This window comes from Martes martes (genome assembly GCF_963455335.1).
Source record: "Martes martes genome assembly, chromosome: 17".
Classification (NCBI taxonomy): Eukaryota; Metazoa; Chordata; class Mammalia; order Carnivora; family Mustelidae; genus Martes; species Martes martes.
In genome coordinates, this window is record NC_137905.1 from 26,644,411 (window position 1) to 26,670,897 (window position 26,487).

A 26,487-nucleotide genomic window follows, 5' to 3' on the forward strand; every position below is an offset into this window, starting at 1 on the left:
ATTTAAAAAGCTTTTATTAATTTGCTTTCATAGCCAATACCATATTTTCACGGATACGAAAGGCTACGCAGTTCAAATGATCTCTGCTACCCCTGGTGCCCAGGCTCCGTGGTCCCCTTGCTGGGAGCAAACCACTACATCAGTTCCTTGCACCCTTCCCTTTTTCTTTTTTCTTTTCTTTTTTTTTTTTTTTCCCTGTACACAAATAGTAACATACTAGAGCTGCTGTTGTTTTTCCTTGGATTTATTTGGAAGGTCCTCCCTTCTTAGTACATGGAGGGCGTGCTGATCTTTCATGCCTACAATCTGGTCCATTGTATGCAAGGACCCTGACGTCGAACTGCTCTCCCGAGGACAGGCTTTGGCAATGTTACCAATCTCATGCTGTTTAAAAAATAAATAAATAAGACCGCAACACGCAAAAATCTTATGCATAATTTCATACAGTAAGCACTGTTTCCAAATAGGGGAAGTCTGGAGGTTTGGGCTCATTTTTGTCTTCATCATCCCCATTTATCATACTCATATTTGCGCTACATATTCTAAGATCCAAGCATAGAGAAGGCTTCTATCTATAGCCAAGTATTTCAGATATATCAATACAGTCCAGGTATTACCCTCCAATAGATGGCAAAATGTTTCAAAGGCACCTTCACTGTGAGATCTTATTTTATAAAGAATCTTTTTTTTTTATATGAACACACTCATTCTTTTAGATATCAACCCTTGAACGTATACTGCTTATTATATAAAGCGAGAGATTCTTGAGGTTCCCAAGAATTGTCCCGGAAAGAAAATTGATTTTGAAATGAGATTAGCGGTGTCTTAATTTCACTGTGATATTTCATTAAACTTGATGCTTTCATGAAAGTTGGATAGTAGATAAATCGAATTTGAGGCTAACATTATTCTCCAAATAGAATTGGACTGGTTGGTTGCCAAGGTATGGCTGGTACAGCTCAGAATACTGTAATTCTGAAGATGAAACAGAATCTTTTACTTATGTGTGTTGAATATGTACCGATTTCAAATATCTCCACATTTCCTGTACTGGGGTAGAAAATGAATAGCAAACTATTTTTTTAACTATATAAATATTTTAAATAAGATTAAAACAGAAGCTGTGTAAAATTTCATTTTCAAAATGTGTTTGGCTACCTAGAATATTTTCATCTGTTTTCTTAGCAAACATGAACAATGCACTTAGATGCTGGCTTTCATCCTATTACAATGCATTTTAATTAAAGTGTTTAGACAAATGTTCCTGGCTTATGGATTCATTTCAGAAATTGACCATGTGTGACAGCCGCTTTGGTGAGGAAAACTAAGTTTGTTTCCTGGTTCAGGCTCCTCTTAGCTGCAAGTGACATCCTTGGGGCTGTCATCCATCCTGCATTCCTGTTGCTGGAGGGACATTCTTGCGGCACACCTCTCCATGGGCCCTAGGACTCAAAGAGCCTCAGAAACAGCCCCCTTGCATCTGGTCAAACCCTATTGGTCTCACCACGCCGACTGCTTACGATGACCCCCGCTCTGTTAGACTTGTCCGATGTTGAAGCATGCTGATGAACATGGGCTCTGTGTTCAGACTGCCCAGCTTCCAACCCTAACTTGACCATGGACCCCAGATGACCATGAACCTCTCTGAGCCCCAACAACCTCATCTAGAAGACACAGATGATACAGTGCCCTGCACATGACCGCAGTGATGGTTAAATAATAGATGGGGTTTACCACGTCTGAATGGGCATGAGGGATAAATCTGAGCTGCCATCCCCCTTACTCTGCTGAAGCTGGGGTACAGTGGAAGCTCCCAGAGAAATCCGTCTGCCCTGAATTCTGCCTCTGCCCGGGGGTGTACACACGGAAGAGCCACCCAGGTGTCCCTGATATATCTTTATTATTAAACCATTTTTAGCCCCAATCTCTTTCCTACAGCTGAAAACACCCAGCTGGGAGGGCAATGAGATGGGGAGGGAAAGAAAGAACGTGGGAGCAGAGACTTCACAACCCCAACACTCTGGTCCCACACGCCATTTGTTCCTGTCGCTCAGGTCCTTGTGACTCTCCGTGTTCTTGTCGTTCCTGGCCCACTCCTCAGCTCTTCATTACACAGGCTACCTTGTGTATTTTGATTGCATTCACCTGAAGTCTGCCCGAGTTAACTTCCATTGTTCACAATGAAGGAAACCTCACTGAGGCGGATGAAAGTACTTCTGGGAGTTTCCTGGTTGTTTAAAATTCAAGATCTAGGCCCCCCACTCTGGCCGTGTCTTTGATCTGGTCGAAGCACCTGTGGTTTCTAAATTCAAACGTCAGGAAGAGACCTTCAGAGGAGGGAACGGAGGACAGAGGAGGCCATTTTGACCAAGATCAAATGCTTCTCTGGGGATGGGAAACCCAGTGGGAAGCGGCGATTTACCCCACAAGGAGCATGTGGGCATCCAGGCACCTTTCCAGGGTCCCCTCCTGTCCTACCAAGGACACAAGAGCAAAGATCCTTGGGACAGACCCTCCTCTTGAATGATCTTCTAGAAGCATCTGCCTCTCACTGCTTGCGTTTCCAGGTAAGGCTCAGAACACAGGGGATCGTGTCCTCTGGTTTTCAGAGAGCTTTCCCGTTCCAACTACTTGTGTCCACCGAGCTGCTGTGAGGGGATCAGGAAGGGAGTTAGTAAATCCAGATTAGAGACGAGGAAAACCTACAAACCTACACAGGCAAAGGGATTCATCCTCAGGGCCTCAGCCTCCCGGGGCTAGAGACAGAAACAGCCAAGAGAAAGGAGCCCAGAGGCCGCTGTCCCGCCTCGGCCACAGACGCACGGTGCCTCCTCAGCTGGGTAACTTTCAGTCATTAAATATTTTTAACAATTGTTTCTATGTGCCAAGCACTGGTCTACCGTTTTCCAGGCCTTGGGAGTTGTAACTCTGAGCCAGGAGAAATAAAACAGTCTCCCCCAGGATGGTTGTAAAAAAAATTCAGCGGACGCCTGGGAAGCTAACTGTGCCCATGTTGCCTCAGTCGGCTCAGGCCTCCATGACAGAACACCGTCTGGGTGGCTTAGAGGACAGGAGTTTGTCTTCTCACGCTTCTGGAGGCTGGAAAGCCCCAGACGACAGGGTTGGGTTGACTTCCTAATGTGCAGATAGCTGCTTTCCCGCCGTCCTTGCGTCCTTGCGAGGCCTTTCTTCTGGGCTTGTGGAGAGAGAGCTCGAGCTCTCTGCTCTCTTCTTGGAAGGTCACTACTCCTGTTGGCTCAGGGCCTCTCCTGTATGGCCTCATTTAGCCGTAATTATGTCCTCAGAGGCCTCATCTCCAAACACAGCCACACTGGGCGGGGGTTGGGCCTTCACAGGAACTGGGAGGGGGACACATTCAGCCCATAACATATAACTATGGATGTCAACATTGACCAGATTCAGTATCTGAGCACAGTGTCCTCTAACATCCCTTCATAAATGAAGAGAAAGCACCCCCCCCACCCACTTCCTGAAAAGGGCACGTTTAAGTTTACTCTTTCAATGGACTTGACTTGTTGGCATCTCTAAGAGGTCACTGTCATCATGGCAGAGTGCCAAATTTGGCAAATAAAAGTACAGGATGTCTAGTTAAACTTCAATTTCAGATGAATGAATGAAGGATTTTTTTAAAAGCATAAGTATGGCTCATGCAATGTTTGGGATATACTTATGCTACTAAGTATGGCTCATGCAATGTTTGGGATATACTTATGCTACTAATTATTTGTTATTTATCCAAAATTCGCATGTCACTGGGGGTCCTGTGTCTTATCTGGCAATCCACTCAGTGCAGACCTAATGCACCATGAAGGGCTGCAGCTTGCTTGCTGACCTTGGGCACCCCGCCCCCCCCAGCCTGCAAAGGCAAGACCAAGCTTTTGACTGAACACCTTACTCCATCCCTTCTCTATAGCTGGTCGTGATTAGTGGAGAAGGAGGGAAAGGACCCACCCCAGTGAGATCACCCAGTCTGTCAGTGTTTGTTTATTTGTTTGTTTGTTTTTTAAAGATTTTATTTATTTATTTATTTGACAGACAGAGGTCACAAGTAGGCAGAGAGGCAGGCAGAGAGGGAGGGGAAGGCGGGCTCCCTGCTGAGCAGAGAGCCCGATGTGGGGCTCGAATCCCAGGACCCTGGGATCACGACCCAAGCGAAAGGCAGAGGCTTTAACCCACTAAACCACCCAGGCGCCCCCAGTGTTTGTTTTTTAATGTTCATTGTTATTAATAGTATCCTGAATGTACAGACAAGTTGTTCTGGATCCGAGACAGATTTCTTACTAACTGCCTTAAAGTAAGAAATGAGTATATCACCTCCACCCCTGCATCCCCCAGATCTTATCCCTGGCCAGGGGTCAAATGTCCTATGCAAGGAGAAAATAATGCTTCTCTGCTAGTAAAGAGGAAGGAGGCAGATAGTTCCCTTCCTTCTTGAATGACTCTGCTTGGATACCAAATGGGTTTGAAACCTAACTCCAGCCTTTTGGTATGTTAATGGTCTCTCCAAGAGCTAGACGGCCCCCAGGGCCTCTGCTTTTACCCCTCATAGAGCCTGCAAGTTCGGGGACTTCATTCCTTTTGCTATGAATACCTACCTGCAGAGATAGCCCTGCAGACTTCCCGCACCTTGGGGCTTGACTTAGAGCCCTAGATCCGGCTGGAGCCATTTGGCCCTCTCCCTCCCTGAGATACGAGGAACTTCATCATCCTTTCAGAGAAGAGCAATTAGCTAGATGAATGCCCACAGTCTAATTACCAGGATGTGTGAGGGTCTCTGGAGGCGAGGGCTTTTCCCGGAGCACAGAGAAATCCAGGGAAATTCAATTTCCTTATAAGCAGTGTATATAGAAATGTGCACATAGATGGCTGTGGTCATCCCCACCTTTCACACTTCCAAATTCCTGAAACCAAAGCCTTTCGTTCTTAAAGAAGGGGAAAGAAAGAACTTGAAGTGTTTCCAGATAGGTCCAAAAGAATAATCCAGATAAGACCGAAAACTTCCACAGATAAGCCTAAAGTGTTTAAAAGGTTTTAAAATCAGATTGACCTCAGTTCTACAGAAGAAAATGTATTGATGACTTTGGGCAAATGTATAATGAAAAGCACTTATCAGAGAAGACAGCTGCCAGGAAGGAGTAGGAGCCACAAAAGTTTGTACCAAAAAAATAATACTTCACATTCTCATAGAAACTACATTTACTTAAAAGGATGGAACTGAGGATACAGCTAGATCCCCTTTTAAATTACTCCCTGGAGGGGCACCTGGGTGGCTCAGTGGGTTAAAGCCTCTGCCTTCGGCTCAGGTCATGATCCCAGGGTCCTGGGATCGAGCCCCGCATCGGGCTCTCTGCGGAGAGCCTGCTTCCTCCTCTCTCTCTGCCTGCCTCTTTGCCTACTTGTGATCTCTGTCTGTCAAATAAATAAATAAAATCTTTAAAAAAAATAAATTACTCCCTGGGAACATTACATGGTAGCTATGGAGAAGAAATGTTTGAAGACTAAGAAGGATATTCGGAACTTTGTATGATTCAGATTTGAATTATCCATTGCAACCTGGGGTAACTCTTCCAGATGTGAGTAATGCCCCTGAAGACAGTAAACCGAAACCAGGAATAATGCTTGCTGAATCACGGAATTTCTCAGACTGGCTTGCCAGGAAACCAAAGGGCACCCACCCACTGGAAACAGTAGGAGCCTAACAGTATCTGCTGTGAGGTTGCTAATACGAAGGAAAATAAGAATACTCCTCTTAATTTGTCCGCCAATGGTAGGATATTGAATGGCACAACCAGCAAACCGTGCTCGGGGCTCTGTGAGCTTGCAGATTTGGAGCTATTCTCCTTGGCAACTTCTTTTGGGTGTTGGTGGAATACCTAGCAGGAAGAGACAAAATAACAAAGGAGTCAGTGGCAGAGACTCTATGGATTTCTCTAGGGTTTTATTTCAGCGTAAACTTTGGTCTTGGCCGAAAGCGTGTGTCGGTATCTTCACCCTCCGTGAAAGCTGTGTATCTGCAGTATCTTCAGCGAGCCTCTTCCGTTGTATTCCGTTGAGGCTCTTATTACTTAGGACAGAACCCGTGGGACTCAGTGCCATTTGAATGTCTGTGAATGACATCCACAACACCCCTATGTTGTCCTCAGTTCTGTGTTGGGTTCTTGAGCATTAGTTTTGATGTTGCTCGAATCTGGTAAGTATAGGACCTATGTGTCCCTGCTTCATCCCAGTCAGTTAGTCCTTGAGCTTGGCCTGGCTGATCCAGGCTCTGCCAGTCTCAAGTTTACTTTCCATGAGACGCTGCATCTGGTTGTCTAGGCTCGAAGCTTACGTTCCCTTTCTTATTATTTGAGAGCATTTAGATTTTTTTTAAAGATTTTATTTATTTATTTGACACAGAGAGAGAGATTACAAGTAGGCAGAGAGGCAGGCAGAGAGAAAGGAGGAAGCAGGCTCCCTGCTGAGCAGAGAGCCCGATGCAGGGCTCGATCCCAGGACCCTGGGATCATGACCCGAGCCGAAGGCAGAGGCTTTAACCCACTGAGCCACCCAGGCACCCCTAGATTTTTATAGTTATGGAAATTATGTACCCTACTCCAGTCCTTGTTTCTTTTGAGACCTCCATTTTTTATTTCTCTCCCCCCAGACATTGAAAGAAAGTGGGTTTTTTTGTTTTCCTTCTTTTATTGGGGCCTCAGCATGGCATCTGGTACATTTCATTACTTATCGTGTGGAACACATTGAGGTAGTCAATGTTTTATGACTTTGGGACCACTGGTCTTCGTAATCACCTTGAAATTTATTCTACCCAGACAGTTACATAATTTTTCAAGGACATTGTCTATCGAGGTGCACCTGGCTAGTTCAGTTGCTAGAGGATGTGACTCTTGATCTCAGGGTTGTGAGTTCAAGCTCCATGTTTGGTATAGAGATTACTTAAAAGTAAAATCTTTTAGAAAAAAATAAAAAGAATATTGCCTATCTAGAAGCTCAGAGTCGCCCTACTTCTGCTCCTTTATAATCTGAGAGCTCCGATTCTCTTACTGAAGTGGAATCCAACATAAAAGCACATGGAAAAATTGACTTTCAAAGCATACAGCCTTAATTTTAGCTGATTCCATGTCTTTGACTTACTAAAGCGGAATAATTTCATTTAAGGACTTGATTCCGCCCCCCCCCCCTTCCCAAGCAACTCTCCTCTTGCAAGGCTTTAACTCCAGGCAAAATGGAGGAAGAAAAAAAAAAAAAAGAATGTTGTTTATATTGATCTATACATTGATTTAAATGGTTAGGTAGCAGTTCAGCTGACAAGTGAAAAAATACAAGAAAACCCTCCGTCCTATGAAGGGCATTGTTTGAACAAAAGAAATTCTTCCTACTGCATTCAATAATTCAATTATCTCCGTTAACGTAACTTCCCTCATGATTAACCAAACCCAAAATGAAATCCTAGGGGATGTCCGACTGGTGCCCAGACTCTTGTAAGCCAGAAGTGCTTGGACAACCAGGATAAGAAGTGACATTTTTCAGGCTGAGCCTTTGTTGTAGGATCGCCGCTGATCCCGCCGACAGGTCCATTAATCAAGGGACACTTAGAGCCAGCAAGCTGAAAAGACGGGCTTGAGTCGCTGAGTATTCATTACAGGAAAGATAACTCTTATAAAAACCTCTAAGCAAGCATACTTATCAACAAAAAAAAGAGGTAATGACTGTGACATCTGCAGACATACACTGTTTCCAAATGGAATTTTCGGGAGGAAAACAATGGGGGAGTTTGGAGAATAAAGAACACATTTACATTTCAAAGGGTGCCAGTTAGGAAGGTAACGATTCATAATCACCTAATATATGTTAAATCCCCCATGAAATTAATTGCAAGGGTTTCCCTTATTTGGAATTTATGAGAAAGCTGATGCCTGTGCCGAGCTAATGGACCTCCCCCTAGCCCCCTCACCCCCACCCCACCCAGTGCTCTGGGCACCTATTTGAGCGCTATTAGAATTTGAAATTTTTGTTTATTTGGAGTCTGTTTTCCAAGCCTCTGGTGTGTGAAACTCTTTTTGAATTTGCCAGTAAACCTTAGCTGATCCAAGTAGAACACATCGTCTTTAATGTAACCGTGTTAGAAATGAAAGCGGGACCTCTCGTCAGCTTACAGGTTAGGGCGTATGTTTGATGGCAGGTAGAAGGCCAAAGTCAGGCCCAGACCTGCCTCCTGAGTCCATCCCTCCTAACTGTTACATTCCTTTATGTTGCTAAAGCCTGAACCACTGTGCCCAGCCAGTCACCCGCTCTCTTCCAAGCTCTTCAAAGCTGCCTCTAAATCCTGCCTGCGTCCTCCCAATTCCCATCAGAAGAAGGCCAGCTCCATTTTCTGTGCGCAATTTGTGCCTTTTCAGACCCTTCTAGGTAATACATTTCCCAAGGAGGGGTCTGAGGTGATATGCACTGGCCGCCCCCACTTCCCCTCTGCATCTGTGTGTACACACGTCCTTGTCCTTGCAAGTGGCCTCAGTCTGGGTTTGGAAAGTACAGTCACCACGGGGCAGTGGTCTGGGTTCCACGTCACACCATATGGATTCTGGGGGTCGCGTAATTCTCTTTACTGAGTATCCGTGAGGTAAGCAGGCACCCGTCAATGAGTGGGCTTCTACCAGACCCTGTTGAGGGAGGGTGTAGAAGAACAGGTTTCTAGAATCAGATGCTCTGCAGACGTTGGTTATTTTTTTTTAAGATTTTATTTATTTATTTGACAGACAGAGATCACAAGCAGGCAGAGAGACAGGCAGAGAGAGAGGAAGGGAAGCAGGCTCCCTGCTGAGCAGAGAGCCCTGTGGGCTCGATTCTGGGACCCTGAGATCGTGACCTGAGCCGGAGGCAGATGCCCTACCAACTGAGCCACCCAGGCGCCCCTCACATGTCTTATCACACTCTGATGAAGCTAAAAGATATTTGAAAACTACATATAAACTCTTAATTGAATATTTTGTACTTTTATTGGGGTTTTTGGAGTTCTACACCATAGGTTCTTCAAAAGTACATTTTCTCCCAAGGAAAAGACTTAATTGGGACAGCAAGCAGTAACTTAATAAAAGAACAAGAGGACCACGGCACACAGGACTTTTTGTTGCCTTTTTCATGTTTTAAGGATCCCGATTGGCTCTTTCTCACGTGTTCCGAGGCTTATTCCATCACCAGGGGAAAGGACTCAAAATCAACCGAGTTAGGCCTCTTGGCTTAACTTCACATTTGACCTAATTTCTTGCTGCCTCCTAAAATCTTTAAGCTGGGGGTTTCCTTCTCGCGCTGATGGTCCCCCTGCCCCAGCCTTCCTCCCCGCTGCTATTGGGCCTGTTTGTCACTAGGTGGCGCTGAGACTCGGGTTATAGCTGCCCGGACTCGGGGGAAACTGTCTTTCCGGGAGCCCCGCCAGCCGGAATTTGAGACCAGGAGGATTCCTTAGGAGCTCACCAGGGCAGCACGTCTGTTTCACAAATGAGGACACAGAAACTCAGTGCAAATAAGTAATTTGTCAGAGTCCCCTCGACGTCTCCCCTTCCGCCGCTACTTCGTCTTTGCTTGTTTTGTTTCTTGTTTGTTAATAGCTCCCTTGTAAACTCATCACCAGAGGAGGAGCCTGGGGAGGAATGTTGCTCAGAGAGAGATGTGGTCGGATTCAGGGTGCAAAAAAAGCACCGTGGCACCTGAGGGGGGGACCATCCATTCCTTCACTCATTCATCCAGAAAGGTGCTACTGAATATTTACCTTCACTTTGCACAATGCTGGGCACTGGGAATTAAAAAAAGAAAAAAATGAGACAAGGTTCCTAGGAACTCAAAGGTTCTCTTAAGAAATCCAGAAATGAAAAAATAAATAAATAAATAAAATTTTAAAAAATGAAAAAAAAAAAAAAAGAAATCCAGAAATGAAATTTAAAAATCACACCCTAAATCAAAGATGCTATAACAGAGGGGACTGTAGTACACTCGGGTCACTTGGAAGAATTTGCAACCAGCGGCTTAAGGAGTTTAAAGGGAAGATTTGGGGGGTGCCTGGATGGCTGAGTCAGTTAAGCCTCTACCTTCAGCTCAGGTCATGATTTCAGGGTCCTGGGATCGAGCCCCACAGGACAGGGGCTCCCTGCTCAGCGGGGAGTCGCTTCTCACTTTCCCTCTGCCTCTCCCCCTGCTCCCGATCTCTCTCTCTCTCTCTCTCTCTCTTAAGTAAATGAGTAAAATCTTAAAAAAATATAAAGGGAAGGGGCGCCTGGGTGGCTCAGTGGGTTAAGCCTCTGCCTTAGGCTCAGGTCATGATCTCAGGGTTCTGAGATTGAGTCCCGCATCGGGCTCTCTGCTCGGCGGGGAGCCTGCTTCCTCCTCTCTCTCTCTTTGCCTGCCTCTCTCCCTACTTGTGATCTCTCTCTCTCTGTCAAATAAATAAATTTAAAAAATATATATATAAAGGGAAGATTTTGGTGACATTACCTTTGAGACTGAAGGATGCGAGGGCTTGTAGGCTGAGAAACCAGGAGGGAGAATCTCCCAGACGGGAAAGGGCAGGGGGGAAGTTGGCCAGGCTTGCTGGAGAGCTGCAGGCTGTGGCTGCACCTGTGGCTGGCAATCCTGGAAGCAGGGCCACACGCTGAAGGTCTCATCCCAAGTGTTATCCTTAGAATGTGCCCTTGATCCTGGGGGCGGAGGGACAGCCCAGGAAGGAATATAGCTCAGCGAATGGCCTGGACAGGTCTGCTTTTCACAAAGAGCACCCTGGCAGCTGCATGGGGGGCCGGAGGCCTGGAAACCCAGAGTCCCAGGGCAGTGCCAGGTGGCGGCCTGATTGGGGGCTACCCAGCAGGGACGGGAGGGGAAGGCGTGTTGGAGAGAGATCTCAGGCGTGGAACCCACGGTATTCTCTTTGGAAAATGGTGATCTGGCTTGTAACCAATATCCTTGGAGGGTTGTTACGAGTCTGGTGCTTGAATTACTTACAAAGCATTGACAAAATCAAGTTTTAATTAAATGCACGTACTACTTAGATGACATCGTTGAAGTTATTTTTAAAATGCAATTTATTGGGGGCACCTGGGTGGTTCAGTTGGTTAAGCATCTGCCTTCAACCTAGGTCGTGATCTCAGGGTCCTAGGATCAAGTCCAGAGGTGGGGAGCCTGCTTCTCCCTCTCTCTCTGCCTGTCCCCTCTGCTCATGCTCTTGCTCTCTCTCTCTCAAGTAAATAAAGAACATGTTTTACAAAATACAATTTATTTATTTTTTAAAATTTAAGGGTTTTTGTTTGTTTTGTTTTGTTTTAGTGATCTGTATACCCAGCATAGGGCTTGAACTCCCAACCCTGAGATCAATGAGTCACATACTTTTCTGACTGAGCCAGCCAGACACCCCCAAAATGCAATTTAATGGCATTCCAAGTTAAAGCACAGAAAATCTTCCTATGGAGAGCCCCCCCTCCCAATAAAAGGGATAGAGGACCTGCCCTCCCAGCACTGCCTGATTAGAATTAAGGACAAACACGGATGCCTGGTTGGTTCAGTCAGTTGAACATCTGCCTTTGGCTCGGGTCATGGTCCCAGGGTCCTGGGATCGAGTCCCACATTGGGCTCCCTGTTTGGCGGGGAGCCTGCTTCTGCCTCTTCCTCTGCCTGCTGCTCCCGCTGCTTGTATTCACACTCTCTCTTGTGTTCTCTCTTGGACAAGGGGGGAAAAAAAAAAAAGAATTAGGGACAAACAGACCTCTCAAGGCCATCTTTGTCATCTCCTTTGTCTTCTGCAACATGCCACTGATGTTTTCCTTTTAGTTGTGGAAATTCTGCCTCCACCACAGTTTTTTTCTTCTGGCTACCACCATGGATGGCTGAGGATATGATTACTCTCTCCTGGACCCAGCGCCACCAAGACCAGCCTGAAGTGGCCTGCTTGGTGGGTTGTGGGGGCCTTTCCCTGTAGCTGGAGGGGCAGAAATTTGGGGGCCATTGATGGGGGCTGCCCTGGGGAGGCACTGAGCTACCGCTTTCCCCCAGAGGTCTTTTTTTTTTTTCTTTAAGAATGTTTTTTGGGGCACCTGGGTGGCTCAGTGGGTTAAGCCTCTGCCTTTGGCTCAGGTCATGGGCTCAGGGTGGATCGAGCTCTGTGTCAGGCTCTCTGCTCGGTGGGGAGCCTGTTTCCCCCTTTCTCTCTGCCTGCTGCTCTGCCTACTTGTGATCTCTGTCAAATAAATAAAATCTTTAAAAAAAAAAAAGAGAGAATCTTTTTTAAAAGAGCATCTCCAAGGCCAGAACCATCCTGTTTTCCTTTTGTCCTGTCCGAGCACTAATTACATTTATTCTTACTATTAATGCCACTTGGCACCCCAAATTAGAAGTTCTGTGAGTGGAACCATATTTTACATGTGTCCAAGGTGATGGGGATGGGGATGGGAGGGGCTGTGCGTGGAAAGAGAAGAAGCAGAGTCCTGGGTAAAATGAGGATCCTTGAGCTGTTCTCAGCACAAGATAATTTCTTTGTTTCGTTTGCGTAGATTTCCAAGCTCGGGGTTTCCTTTAAGAGAGTATAAAGGTTCCTATTTATCTTATCGAGGGCTTATTCCATGTCAGGTATTTTTACTATTTTTGTCTCTAACCCTCTGGGAGCCTCTCCTGCCAGGAAAGTTCACCTCGGCTCCCCACTTTGGCACCCCACGGCTTTGCCAGAGCCCCTCTCTGCCAGAATTTGCACCCAGAAGCTCATCCTCACTCTTTGATGGTCTGTACATGGACCAGTACTCCGATGCCCTGGGCTTGAGACGATTTTTACCTATAGGAACAGGTTACCTTACTCACCTGGCTCTCTTCTGCCTTCCCACCCCTCCATGCGTGAATGCTGTGTCGCCAGTGTCCGCTGGGGAAGTGGCCGCCGACTGACTGGTCCACAGCTCTTCCTGCCACCAGCAATGTCTCTTGGAGAGCGTCCAGGCCAGGTCAAGCCCATGTGATGCAGGACACCAACAAACAAGTTGTGGAAGGTTTTGTGGCGATAGAATCAGAGCGAAGGCCATTGAGATAGATGGCTGATGGTGGTGAGGAGTGCCAGTGCATAGTTAACCTCATTGGTATGTCCAATTCGATTTTCTACACTTCCCTCTGTCTTTGTGTAATTCCCTCGGAAAGCACGAGGAGCCCTCATCTGCCACACTCGTGGCTGGTTTGTTTGTTGTTTTGTGGGTCATGAGTTTTGAAATGAAACCAGTAGTTTGGGGTTTTTAGTTATCTACACAGCCTCCCTCCCATCATCACTATTACTCAGGGGGTGGGGGAGGGGAACCGTGTAGACAGCATAATCTTGGGGTCTATGGCAGCTCGGCAGGGAGGGATGAGCCCCCTGGTGGAGTTTCTGAAAGCTTGGTGAGAAGATAATTAGTACCTCTTTCACTAGCACCCTTTTTACTCCCAACTAAAGTCATTCATGCCATTTTAACTGCGAAACCAAACTTTTGGGGGAAGGGAAGGCGAGCCCTTTCTCAAACTTGGAAGTGGAAGCAAGGAAAACAAGCAGAGAGAATGCATTAGTGAACGAATTCAGGTGTGTGGAAAGGGTCTTTAGTGAAGACCTTCCTGGAAAGCCTTTGTCTCTCCTCTTGGGATACTGCCCACCGCAGTATAAAATTGTCGCATAGCCACGGCTTGAAGGGAATCTAACTTGGAGGTGGCCACCGTCCTATACATTATTTTAAAACTGTGAGAGCGCAAAGTAAAAGTGCCTTTTTGTTTACCTTCTTTTCCATAAAACTAAGGAGTACTTTGTAAATTTTTGTATGCATTGGTCTGTGTTGATACAAAAGGACATTAAGTTGGTTTTGAGAATTCAATTATAAATTTTTTTCCTTAAAATTTTCAAGGGAGTGAGGGGTAAAAAAAGGTGTGCTTATGAACTCGTGAGCAATAGAAGGTAAATGGCGTTTCATAATACACCTGCAGCAGAATCCCAGAGAAAAACAAGGCTGGCTGACATGTTGTGGGCTTTGTGTTTTGATGAGTCGTGCACAACACTTACGCTGCGTGTCTTTCTACTATTGAAGTGGGATGGGAAATGAAAAATAGAAACAAATGAGACAAAAACAAAAGCAAAACAAAAATCTAAAACCTGTTTAGCTGCTTCTGAATTCTGGGGGAAAGAAAGCTCCCTGAGGGACAAAGTGCTCTGCGTCCTGGGGACATGTTATCCATGGGTTTTCGGGTTGTGGAACCAGGAGCCTTTGAGATTCCAATAAACTACATTTCTCTGTTATGTATTTGGAAATTTGAAAAGGAAAAGAAAGGAAGTTTGTTTGTAGGGGGGGATCCTAGGAGATTTGGGGAAGTGAAAAATGAGAAAAAGTCTCAGGAGGCCAGCCTGAAGTCAGGAACCAGGAACAAGTTTCAGAAACAAGCTTTGCTGGGGTGCTTGGGGGGCTCACTCGGTTTGGTGTCGGACTCTTGGTTTCCGCTGAGGTCATGATCTCAGGGTTGTGAGATCGAGCCCTGGAATCTCTGGCTCCACACTCAGCAGGGAGTCTGCTAAAGATTCTCTCCCTCTCCCTCTCTTCCTCCCCCTGCTCATGCTCTCTCTCTTTAAAATAAATAAATAAATCTAAGAAAGAAAAGGAAAGAAAGACAAAGAGGGAGAGAGAGAAAGAAAAAGAGAGAGAAAAAAAGGAAGAAAGAAAGGAAAGAAAGAAGGGGAAAAAAAGGAAAAGAGAAGAGAAGAAAAGAAAAAAGCTTTCCCAAGGAGGGCAGGCTTGACATCTTAGGGATGGTGATGCCTGACCTTCAAGTTCACTTTGTTTCCTGGGGAGACTGGCAACAACCAACCACCATATGTGCTTCCCTCTACAGTTTCTTAGAAGGACACACAGTACACAGGGAGGGTGGGTCTGTGCCACTCTACCTTGGAAGTAAAGCCTTGACATATCTTTAGAAAATGGATTTTATCATATATGAAAAGTTACTGGCATTGCTAATACCAAAATCTTGGGCTCTTGGTCATGCTGGTCTCATAACAGAAGGAGGGAGGTATTTCTGGTCTATTTTCTGGAAGAGATTATGAAGAGCTGGTGTTATAGCTTCTCTAAATGTTTGGTAAAATTCACCAGTGAAACCTTCTGGACCTAGAGTTTTGTTTTGTTTTTCCAGAACGATTGGACTATAAATTCAATTTCTTTATTATTATTATTATTATTTTAAAGATTTTATTTATTTATTTGACATACAGAGATCACAAGTAGGCAGAGAGGCAGGCAGAGAGAGAGGGGGAAGCAGGCTCCCCGCGGAGCAGAGAGCCCGATGCGGGGCTCAATCCCAGGGCCCCGGGATCATGACCCGAGCCGAAGGCAGAGGCTTTAACCCACTGAGCCACCCAGGCGCCCCTTATTATTATTATTTTTAAAAGATTTTATTTATTTATGAGAGAGAGAGAAGGCAGCAGTAGGAACAGGAAAAGGACCAGAGGGAGAGGGACAAGCAGACTCGGTGATGAGTGCAGAGCCTATGAGGGACCAGTTCTGCAACCCTGAGATCATGAGCAGAAACCGATAGCTGGACATCTATTCAACTGAGCCACTCAGGTGTCCCTATGAATTCAATTTCTTATAACAGATATAGAACTATTTAGTCTGTCCATTTCTTCTTGGGTCAGTTTTAGGAGTTTGTGGCTTTAAGGAATTGGTGTGTTTTGTCTAAATTGTCAAACTTAAGTGTATGTAGAGTTTGTAATATTTTCTTAATTTTATCCCTTAAATGTCAGTGAAAGTCTTTCATTATATCTACTCTTTGTTTCTGATATTGGTGATTTCTGTGTTCTCTCTCTCTTTCTTTGTCCATCTGGCTAGAGGTTTATCAGTTTTATTGATCTTTTCAAAGAACTAGCTTTTGGTTTTATTGGTTTTTTCCCTATTGTTTTTCCATTTCAAGTGATATTGATTTCTGCTCTTTATTATTTTCTTGCTTTGTATCTATTTTCTTCTTATCCTAGTGTGTTATGGTGGAAGCTTAGCTTTTTGGGTTGAGACCTTTTCTAATATAGGCATTTAATACTGTACATTTTCCTCTAATCACTTATTATTTGCATCTCACAAATTTTCATATGTTGTATTCCTGTTTTCTTTTTTTTTTTTTTTAAGATTTTATTTATTTAGTTGAGAGAGAGACAGAGCATGAGTGGGTGAAGAGGCAGAGGGAGAAGCAGACTCCCCAATGAGCAGGGAGTCTAACAGCAAGCCTCCATTCCAGGAACCTGAGGTCATGACCTGAGCCCAAAGCAGACACTTAACTGGCTGAGCCACCCAGGTAGCCCTGTTGTATTTCCATTTTCATTTAGTTTAAAATATTTTCCAATTTTTGTCGAGACTTTGATTTTGATTCATGGATTATTTAGAATTACAATATTTAATTTCCAAATACTTTCAGATCTTCCAGGTATTTTTCTATTGATTTCTAGTTTAATTCCTAGATAGTAAGAGAACACACTTTATGGGATTTAAATTCTTTTACAATTATTAGGGTTTGCTTTATGACCCAGTATATGGTCTATGATGGTGAATGTTCTACGTGCACTTGAACAGAATACGTGTTCTGCTGTTACTGCATGGAATGTTCCATAAATGTTCCTTGGATTCATTTGCATGATGGTGATATTCACTTCTATGTCCTTGGTGATTTTCTGCCTACTTGTTCTATTAATTCCTGAGAGAGGCATGTTGAAGTCTGCGAATATAATTGTGGATTTATCTATATTTTTTCTTTTATTTCTACCAGTGTTAGCTGCATGCATTTTGAAGCTCTAGCAGGGGCCTATACATTTAGGATTATTATGTCTTTTTGGTGAGTTGACTCTCTTATCATTAGGTAATGTCCATCTTTATCCCTGGTAAATACCTTGCTCTGAAATTTACTTTGTCCGATATTGCTGTAGCCACGCCAGCTTTTTGTTAGCATGGTATATATTTTTCCATCTTGATGCTTTTAATATACCTACACCACTACATGTAAAGTAGGTTTCTTACAGGCAGCATATAGTTGGATCTTTTTAAAAACTCCAATTTAACAACTTCTGTCTTTCAGTTGGTATGTTGAGACTATTTACATTTAATGTAATTATTGATATCTTTGAATTTATGTCTACCATTTTATTACTTGCTTTCTGTTTGTCCTCTCCACTTTTTGTTTCTTTATTTGCCCTTCTTGCCCTCTTTTAGGTTATTTGGACATTTTTCATATACTATTTTAATTTATCTATGCAAACAGATTTTTTATTTCTATACTAGGACATACTCATTTTAGTTCTACACAAAAAAGCTCTAGCTTTTCTTTTCAAAGAAATTGTCTATGAATTTTTTTTTTTAAATTGCTCTGGGAACTATAGTATATGTATCTAACTTTGCTCAGTCTGCTTGGAATTGATATTCCGCCCCTCCAACTGGAATATAGACATCTTTCTGGCATATATTTTTTCTTTACTCATTCCCACTTGGGCTCACTGGACCTGCTGGAAAATTACTGTTCCTAATATATGTGCTTTTCGCTAATCCTCTCAAAGTCAAATAGGAATGTGTCAGATTCTACTTAAGCATGAAGATTTGAGTGTACACATTTATTTTCATCCCTTCCTGAACCGGAATGAAATGACTGTAAAGGGGGCTCCTGGGTGACCCTGTCAGTCAACTGTTAAGCATCTGCCTTTGGCTCGGGTCCTGGGATGGCGCTGCCCATCGGGCTCTCCGCTCCACAGGGAGCTTGCTTCTCCTTCTCCCTCTGCCACTCCTCCTGCCTGTGCTCGCTCTCTCTGTGAAATAAATAAATAAAATCTTTGGGGAAAAAAAAAAAAACAAAAAAAGAAAGGACTGTAAAGGGTTTAACAAGGAAAAACCTATAAGGATAAAGATAATAGAAGAGGAAAAACGTCAGACAAAAGGCATCAAAGAATCTGGACATAGAAAAACCAGATGCAGAGGTGTGGGCTGATGAGGCCTGGAACACCAAACAGGGAACAACCCCAACTCTGACTCTGAACAGTGAGACCTCTGGCCCCTTTCTCTCCCGTAGGTCTCAGAATACTGGTGGCCAGGATTATACCCAACCTTAACAGGAGAGAGGACTGTTCACTTGTGGGGAAATTGACCAGTTCAAGAGAAAGGATCTAATAAAGCCTGCCATGGAGGCTTTCCAGTGAAATGCCCGGGTCCCACTCCATCCCCCAGCGGGAAGCCCTCCAACCAGAAGCCCCACCCACACAAACAATTTCCAGTTGCCTTTGTAGCACCTCATCCCTAAATAGAACAGAAAGTCAAGAATAATCTAATAGGAAGTCTCCAGCTGGAAAATAGATACTAACACAAAGCAAACAGGAGGAAAGAAAGCGAAAACAGGCAATCCAGACAGCAGAAGAAAAAAGGAAGAAAAAATCCCAAACCCTATAATTAGTAGTCCCAGAGAGATGAGATGCAATTGCATGTTTGGAATGCTGTTTAATAAATAAATACTCAAAAACAAGAAAAATATCTGGGGAATTAAAAATATAATGTGAGGGGGGAAATGGATAGGTTGGAAGGTACAGCTGAAGAAATTTCTCAGGAGCTAGCACAAAAAGATAGCGATGATATCTAGAAGAGAAAAGAAAGGTAGAATCAAATTAGGAATTTCAAAAAAAAACCAGATCCAAGGGAATTCCGGAGGGAACCAAGACAGTGGAGGGAAGGACGATATCAGAGAAATAACAGGAAATTTCCCAAAACTAAAGCACATGAATTTCTAGATCAAAAATGACTTGCTGAGTGCCCAGCATGACGGATGACTCATTCTTAAAAGAAGTCACAAATCTCAGGTGTGCCCTGGTATTTTTCCAGGGTGTTTTACTCAGAGACTTTCATCGCTAAGTGAAGGAGGAGAATAAATTTCTCTCCCTCTTAATGAAGTTCCCCCCTTTAAAAATTTCCCATTACAAACCAGAGCGAACCATTGGGAATCCTTTGAATTTTACCATTGTGCTGTGAAGGAGCATGAAAATCTCATCCTACCCGCCTCTACCCAACATCTTCTATTTCAGAAGCAACAATTTTGTGTCCTTCCCTTCACAACACAAAGGGTAGTTAACTGTAGTTTAAAAGACTATACTGACTTTCAGATTCTCGAAGTACCACCTCCTACCCGCCAAGCATGTTAGCGAGTACTTTAAAGTAATTCCATCAGTAACGGAGAGGACAATGCCTTCACAGATACACACACACACAGAAGTGTATCTCAGCTGACTGGGTGTAAGTTTGCATTGTTCTTATTTACAAGGTAATTTATCTCCATGAAACTGATCTATAGGGAATCAACTGATGAGTGAAAACTGGGTTTCATTTCTGTGCTTATTTGCAATTTAGTCTTTCTTCTGGGACCACCAGCTACGAAGGAATTGTCACGGTAGTTGCCTTGAACTGGTTAACAGGGTTCCTGGTTGCACCAATAAGGGACCTAGTTTCAGACGAACGGAGCTACAGGTATAAAGCTCTAAAGCTTATGGCTAACCTCTCTGCTAATCCCTTCTACCATCTGATCACTTAGTACTATTGTTTTCTGCTTGTTAACAAATCACATAAAAAGTGGGCTACTTATCATGACATCTGAGGGGAGAACAATTTTGGGATTTGGGGATTAATGTTTCATTGAGGGGAGAAAAAGAGAGGCGAAATGAAATCATCAGAGAACCTCTCTCACAAAGCTTCATTTTCTGGGACTATTTTCCTCACACAAAACAAAGTTTAAGATCACTGCCTCCAGGGAATCTAAATTCTTTAGATTTTTTTTCTTTTTTTTTTTTAAAGACTTTATTTATTTGAGAGAGAGAGAGCGAGAGAGAGAGAGCGAGAGAGCGCGTGCACAAGCAGGGGGGAGGGACAAGGGGAGAGGGAGAAGCAGGCTCCCCGCTGAGCGGTGGGGGGGTTGTCCATGAAGGGCTTAATCCTGGACCCTGAGATCATGACCTGAGATGCTTAACAGACTGAGCCAACCAGGTGCCCCTAGGTTTTTTTCTTTTCTAACAGAATTGTCACAAACTTGAAAAATTATGTCTGAATCTCCATAGTTTTTTCTTTTTTGTGTTTTTTTGTTGTTTTTGTTTTTGTTTTTGTTTTAAAGCTGCCTGAAGATATCACAAGCATGAAGTCTTACGGCATGGTACATCTTTTCGTTAAAAATGCTATGCAAGGGGGCACCTGGGTGGCTCAGTGGGTTAAAGCCTCTGCCTTCGGCTCAGGTCATGGTCTCAGGATCCTGAGATCGAGGACCACATTGGGCTCTCCGCTCAGCGGGGAGCCTGCTTCCTCCTCTCTCTCTCTCTCTCTCTGCCTGCCTCTCTGACTACTTGTGATCTGTCTGATAAATAAATAAAAATCTTTTTTAAAAAAAATGCTATGCAGGGATTCTTAGGGCTTTTGTGTAGTAAGAGAGATGGTTTGGTGGTCCTGCACACAGAATAGAAAATGAGATTCACAAGGAGTCCTGACACAGGGCCTGGATTTCATCTCTCTGTGTGGTCCTGCTTCAGTCAGATCACACCTAGTTCACTTCCAGCTTTATGCTAAAGAAAACAATGACTAAGTAACAATGACTCTGGGACACCTCTTACTTCCCAAAGGCGTCATAATAACACATGGACACCCAAGTGGACAAAATGAGCTTATAGCTTTAATCAACCCCCCCAAATGTACGGCCGTTTCAAAGCATTAGGTACAAAATAACGACTTAATATTAAAACTTTGCCTCCTGGTTTATTTTTAATCAAAGACAAAGGTGCTCCAACAGTCATTTTCCAGAGTATTTCAAAATTGCTTTGCCAAGGACTCTCGGAGCATCTGGGCTTCATCTGAAAGTATATACTCTTGAATGACAAGACGAAGGAAAAGAACCTTTAATCTCTCATACACTCAGATCTTGGCAGACCGCCTTATAGAACGCACTTCCCCCGCAAGGGCAAGTCCTATGTGAGCTCGAGGCACACAGACTCTATCTGGAGTCCCAGAGGAGAACAAACTTCTGGTTGTTGATCATTTCTTTGTTTTGCGTGTAAAAGAGTTACCCCAGGTCATAATCGGGCTCCTGAAATTCACCTAAGTAGAAGATTTCTCAAAACCCCACACCTGAGTGTTTGCTGGGGAAGGAAATTGGACCTGTCGGCACGGAACGAGCGTGGACCGATGGCGTAGCTTAGAGCCAGCCACGGGAGTGACATTTCTAATCTGCTTTTCGCCTTAACACCCAAATGGAGAGGGAGGGAGAGGAGGGAGCCCAGCTGTCTGTGACCAGATTCATTAAAGAGTGGGGACCAGGCTGCGTTTGACAAGAGAAGGGGCTATGATTCCCAGCAGGACACTGTCTTCCCGCATCAGCGGAGAGCTTGCGCTGAGAAGTTTGGCGTCCATGCTGGGGGCGGCCAGGAGGCCACAGGTAGGGAAAGATGTACCCTACAGCTCTGTCTGCTTCTCCCAGACTGATTTGGGTTTTTGGGCCGGGAGCCCTGCCAGCAGAGGACCCAGTGAGTGGGTGAAGGTCCTCCACTGCCCAGCCCCACCCAGGGTCGGAGTGGAACTCTCCCTGCACCTAGCTTGGGGTCTCTAGAGGTCAAGGGCCTCCCTTCTCTGTTGGGATGGGGGTGGGCAAAGGCATGCCAAGTTGCTGTGTGTGTGGGAGGGTCCCTACCTGGTCTCCAGCCCCTCCCCTACTCCTTCTTCCCCTTCTAAGCTCCACCAGGGGCTGGAAAAGCCAAAACATTTCCTCTGTGCTTTCTCATCCTGGTTTGACAGAAATTCTGTGCCTCGAAGGGCCTCCCTTTCGTCTCACGTCTTTCCTGAGCCCCCTCCACGTGCCAGGCTCTGTCCTGCTATCTGAGACACACATGCAAACAAAACAAAGATCCCCACCCCACAGGGCTTACTCCCCCTCACAGAGGAGAACAGATACTGAGTAATAGGCCCAACTGATAAGCACATCCTTCAGCATGGCGGGGGTGTGGAGTGCTAAGAAGGAGGAAAGAAACACTGGGGCGCGGTGGGGAGGGCAGAGATGGAAGAAAGGGGGGTGAGGAATGAGCTGTCATCTTCGATAAGGCAGTCAGGGTCCCCCTCCTTGAGAAAAGATATCCGAGCAGGTGTGAAGGTGGGGAGAGTGGGAGCCACGTGGGTATCTAGGGCAAGAGCATCCAGGTCGAGGAAACAGCCAGTGCAAGGGCCCGAAGAGTGCCTGGTTGGGGTCAGGGGCAGCGTGGAGTCTGGCCAGTGGTGGCAGGTTTGGAGCAGAGTGGCCTCGAGTGTCCCGGTAGGACTGGGGCTTTTACTCCGAGGGCTATGGAAACCACCAGAGGCTCTGCGCAGGAGTGAGCTGATTCTGTTCAAACAGGCCGCTCTGGCTGCTGAGTTAAGTAACAGTAGCGAGTCAGGGGCTGGAACGGGGAGACCAGTGGGAGCCGCCCGATTCTGGAGAATACTGGAAGCTGGCGACCACAGGAGGTGTGACGGATGGGATGTGGGGTGCGCAAGAGAGGACGAGTCCACAGGACATGGGAGGGATGTGGCTACGGGAAGGCTGGGGGTGAAGCGGGATTTGGGGGGAGAGCAAAGTCAAGTTCAGTGTGGACATCTTGAGGTCCCACCTGAAGGTCAGGAGAGCCTAACTCATTTTATTCCTGTCCCCCATTCTGTCACAATTCCAACTCTTCTCACAACCGAATGGACCACAGAGGAGATACACGAGCTAGAAAACCTAGAAGACGGTATTTCAGGACCCTAGCCGGAGAGGAAGCCGAAGGGAGCCTGCCCTCAAAGCTTTTTAATTGCCGGACTACAGACTGAATGGCCGCCTTGTTCAGCACCAAAGCCACGTCTGGTCCAGCTAGGAATTGGTGAACCAAGCAGAAAATTCCAGGGCGCAGGCCATCACAGGCTCTGGTTTGGAAGCTTCTGCTCCCTAAGCCTGACTGAGGGAGCCGGGCCCCAGGCTGCCATGTTTGTGGTTCCGGTCCTGGTGTGGCTGAGCTCGAACAGCTGGGTCCTGCGGAGGGGACGGCAGGGAGACGGGGGGACAGACCCCGGCACAGGCCAGGAGGAGGCCCCTGGCTGTCATGGTGGGCATTGGCCTCGCCCCTGCATCTCCAACAGAGCTCTTGCCGAACTCCCAGCTCTCGCCCTAGAAAGCATCCTGGTCTCAGAGACAACGGGCCACGGCATACAGGTAAGGAACAAAGGGATGACTACCAGAGGTCGCCAAGGGGCTCATATTGTCTTTTTTTAAAAATTAATTAATTAATTAATTAATTAATTTGACAGACAGTGATCACAAGTAGGCAGAGAGGCAGGCAGAGAGATGGGAAAGCAGGCTCCCTGCTGAGGAGAGAGCCCAATGTGGGGCTTGATCCCAGGACCCTGAGATCATGACCTGAGCTGAAGGCAGAGGCTTAACCCGCTGAGCCACCCAGGTGCCCCTAGGGGCTTATACTGTCTTTAGATAAAGGCAAAAACCTTCCCTAGGAAGGAGCATGGATGTTTTCCTTCAAGTCCTGCAAATGAGTCTCAAGTATAGTATCTTCTAGTATCTTCTTCTAGTATCTTCTAGTATCTTCTTCTAGTATCTTCTGTGCTCAGAAACTCCTGCCAACCGACCAGACTTAACACAGAGTATTAGGTTTTTCCTGTGGTGAATATCTCCGCAGTCAGCACCACCTTCAGCACCCAGCCCCGTCACTTTCTGGCTGTAGGACCTTGGGCAAGTTACTTACTCACTCCGTGCCTCAGTTTGCTCATCTGTCAAGTGGGGATAATAACACACAGTGCTGAGGTCATGCGTGTGAGGTCATAGGCCAGGCCTGATTGGGAAGAAGCGCTCAGTGATTGATTTAGGTCACCTTCTGACGATGCTACGATTGGATCTCTGCCAAGCAGTTCAGAATTCATTGAAAAACCTTTTTATCTGAAACATCTCAATTTGCCTCTGAGACCATCAATCTTTGAAACTTTTTCTAACTGGGTTTCTTGTACACAGTAAGTTCTCCATGACTTTTATTTGAGAGGGATTTGATTACAGTTGTGCAGCCTGGTTGTGAAGGTGTGGGCTCTGCCCTTTACTGGCTGTGTGACCTTGGGCAAGTCACAAAGCATCTCTGACACGTCCGTGATTGGACCTATTCAAATGGGAAGGCGGGACCATCTCTCCCTGGGTTGTCATGAGATGAAGAGAAGTGGTAAATGCTGAGGGCTTTGAATAAATGCCCAAGTGTAAGTGTTATTGAACTGTTTTTAGGGAATCGAATTATGAGATGGAATTATTGAATTGTTTTTATTACTACTGTGGTTGTCTTACTGTTGATAAAATGACAGCTTGAGACGGGGTTGATTAGTTTCTGAGTGAGGCCCAGTTTGTGACCCTGATCGCATTAATTATTTACAAGTTTGTTAACTAGTTCTGCTTGATTGATTGATTGCTTCATTCAGCAAATATGTATTGAATGTTTGCTCCAAACCAGGCCCCATTCCAGGCCATGGACGAGCCACCATGGTTCTCTTGGAGTTTGCATTCCCCATAGCTGAGACAGACAGGAAACAGTTTCAGATGGTGACGAGAGCCTTCATGAGAATAAAACACGGGAAGAAGGCAGGTAATGGGAAGCTGGGGTGGTCAGGGAAGGCCTCTCCAAGGAATGACATCTCTAAGACCTGGGGTTGGGCAGGAGCCGGCCTTGAGACAAGGAGACTGAAGAAGGTTGGGCGTGCATGCAGGGAGGGGGCGGGCAGGGGTGGCCCCGACAGGGAGCACCCAGAGCAAATTTCTACATTTCACTCTTTAATTTGGGTGCTTGTTCCCAGCCCGACAAGCATGCAAGGTCTAGTAAGGTCAAGAAATTGCTAGAACAGAGCTGGCCCACAGTAAGTGTGCAAATATTTGTCAAATGCGAGTCTGAATAAAGTGACATGTAGGTTATGCTTGTACCAGGTCCCTCTCGCTGCCTCAGGGAGGGAGGACTGGGAACACAGGGGCCTGGTGAGGGGACTTCTGAAACCCTCTAGGATGAGGAGGCTGGGAGTGGTCCAGTTTGACATTATCCGACATGCAGGGACCCCTGGACTTGCTAACAACTGGGATGTGGGTTTGAGTCATGACGACTTGCTCCAGGATTTTGATTTGAGCAACTGTGACCATTTACTGAGACCAGGAAGGCTGAGGGGACATGGATTGGGGAGGGGGCTTCCGGTGGGGGGAGTTGACTTGAGATGTCTGTAAGACAGTTAAGAGGGCATTGTCGATGGAATAAGATGGTGAGGAGCAAGAAAGTGCTTAAAACAGCGGAGAAACTGTCCGATGGACAAATGCGTGTCGCTCGAGTATCATGCAATTTTAGATTAAAAATAAAAATCCAAAATCTAGATCTAAATAAGTTTGCATACATAAGCTTAACACTTCGATTACCTTCAAGTACAAAGCATCAAATAATAACATTAGCCAAAATGCCTACATTTTCAAGTCACATGCAGTGCTTTAAAATAAATGTCGATATAATTTAAGATAAAATAAGGGACTCACAAAGGGGAAGGTCTCCAACATACAGTTTTTGTTTTTTTGCCTTTTGGTTACAGAGACAATTACAAATAACCTTTAATATTTTAGGAGAGAGGTACCCCCCAAAATAAAGATAATTTCCCAGAAGGCTCCTCTCCATTTTTAAGTAAGCTCCCGGTCCAGTGTGAGGCTTGAACTCACGACCCTGAGATCAAGCCTCACATGCTCTACCGACTGGGCCAGCCAGGCACCTCTGCTCTCAGTTCTTCAGAGGACACCCCCACCTGAGTTTTTCAGGCCACGCCCACATTGCCCAGAGGCCGCGTAAACCCCAGTCACCCACCCCACCAAGCGCTTCACGTAACCACCTGCCACCTGCCGCGGGGCCTTTTTGTTGCACGGGTTTTCAAACCACACTAGCGATGCTACCGATCTCTTTGTGATGAGATTTTGCAGTAACTAAAAAGAGCGGGAGTGGTTCCAGCCACTGGGAAAGTGACGCCAATGACGTGAAGGAATGGATGAAGCCAAGCTGTGATAGGGTCCAACCTGGAGGGGCTTCTCGAAAGCATTTTGCTTTTTTGGAAAAGGGTCGCCGCAGCCCCCTTGGCAATTTCAGCCGGTTCTTTCCTTTCGGGGAAGTCATCAGAGGAGTAGAAAGGGTGCCTGCCCCCAGGAGGATGACCTGCTGGCCGCCCGTATTCCCCCCTCCCCCCCTCCGCCATGGAGCTGCGCAGAGCTGTGCGGAGCTGTGCTCTGCGAACGCTGCCTGCAGGTGCTCGGAGCAGATCCTCGTGAAGCCTCGCCCGGGAGAGCAATTGCCGCAGACAAGCACAGGCAGGGCCGGAACCAGGTGGCGTCGGGAACTCCCGGGGCGTGTTTGGTATTCCGCGCGCGTGGAGGCTGCGAGGACGCAGCCGC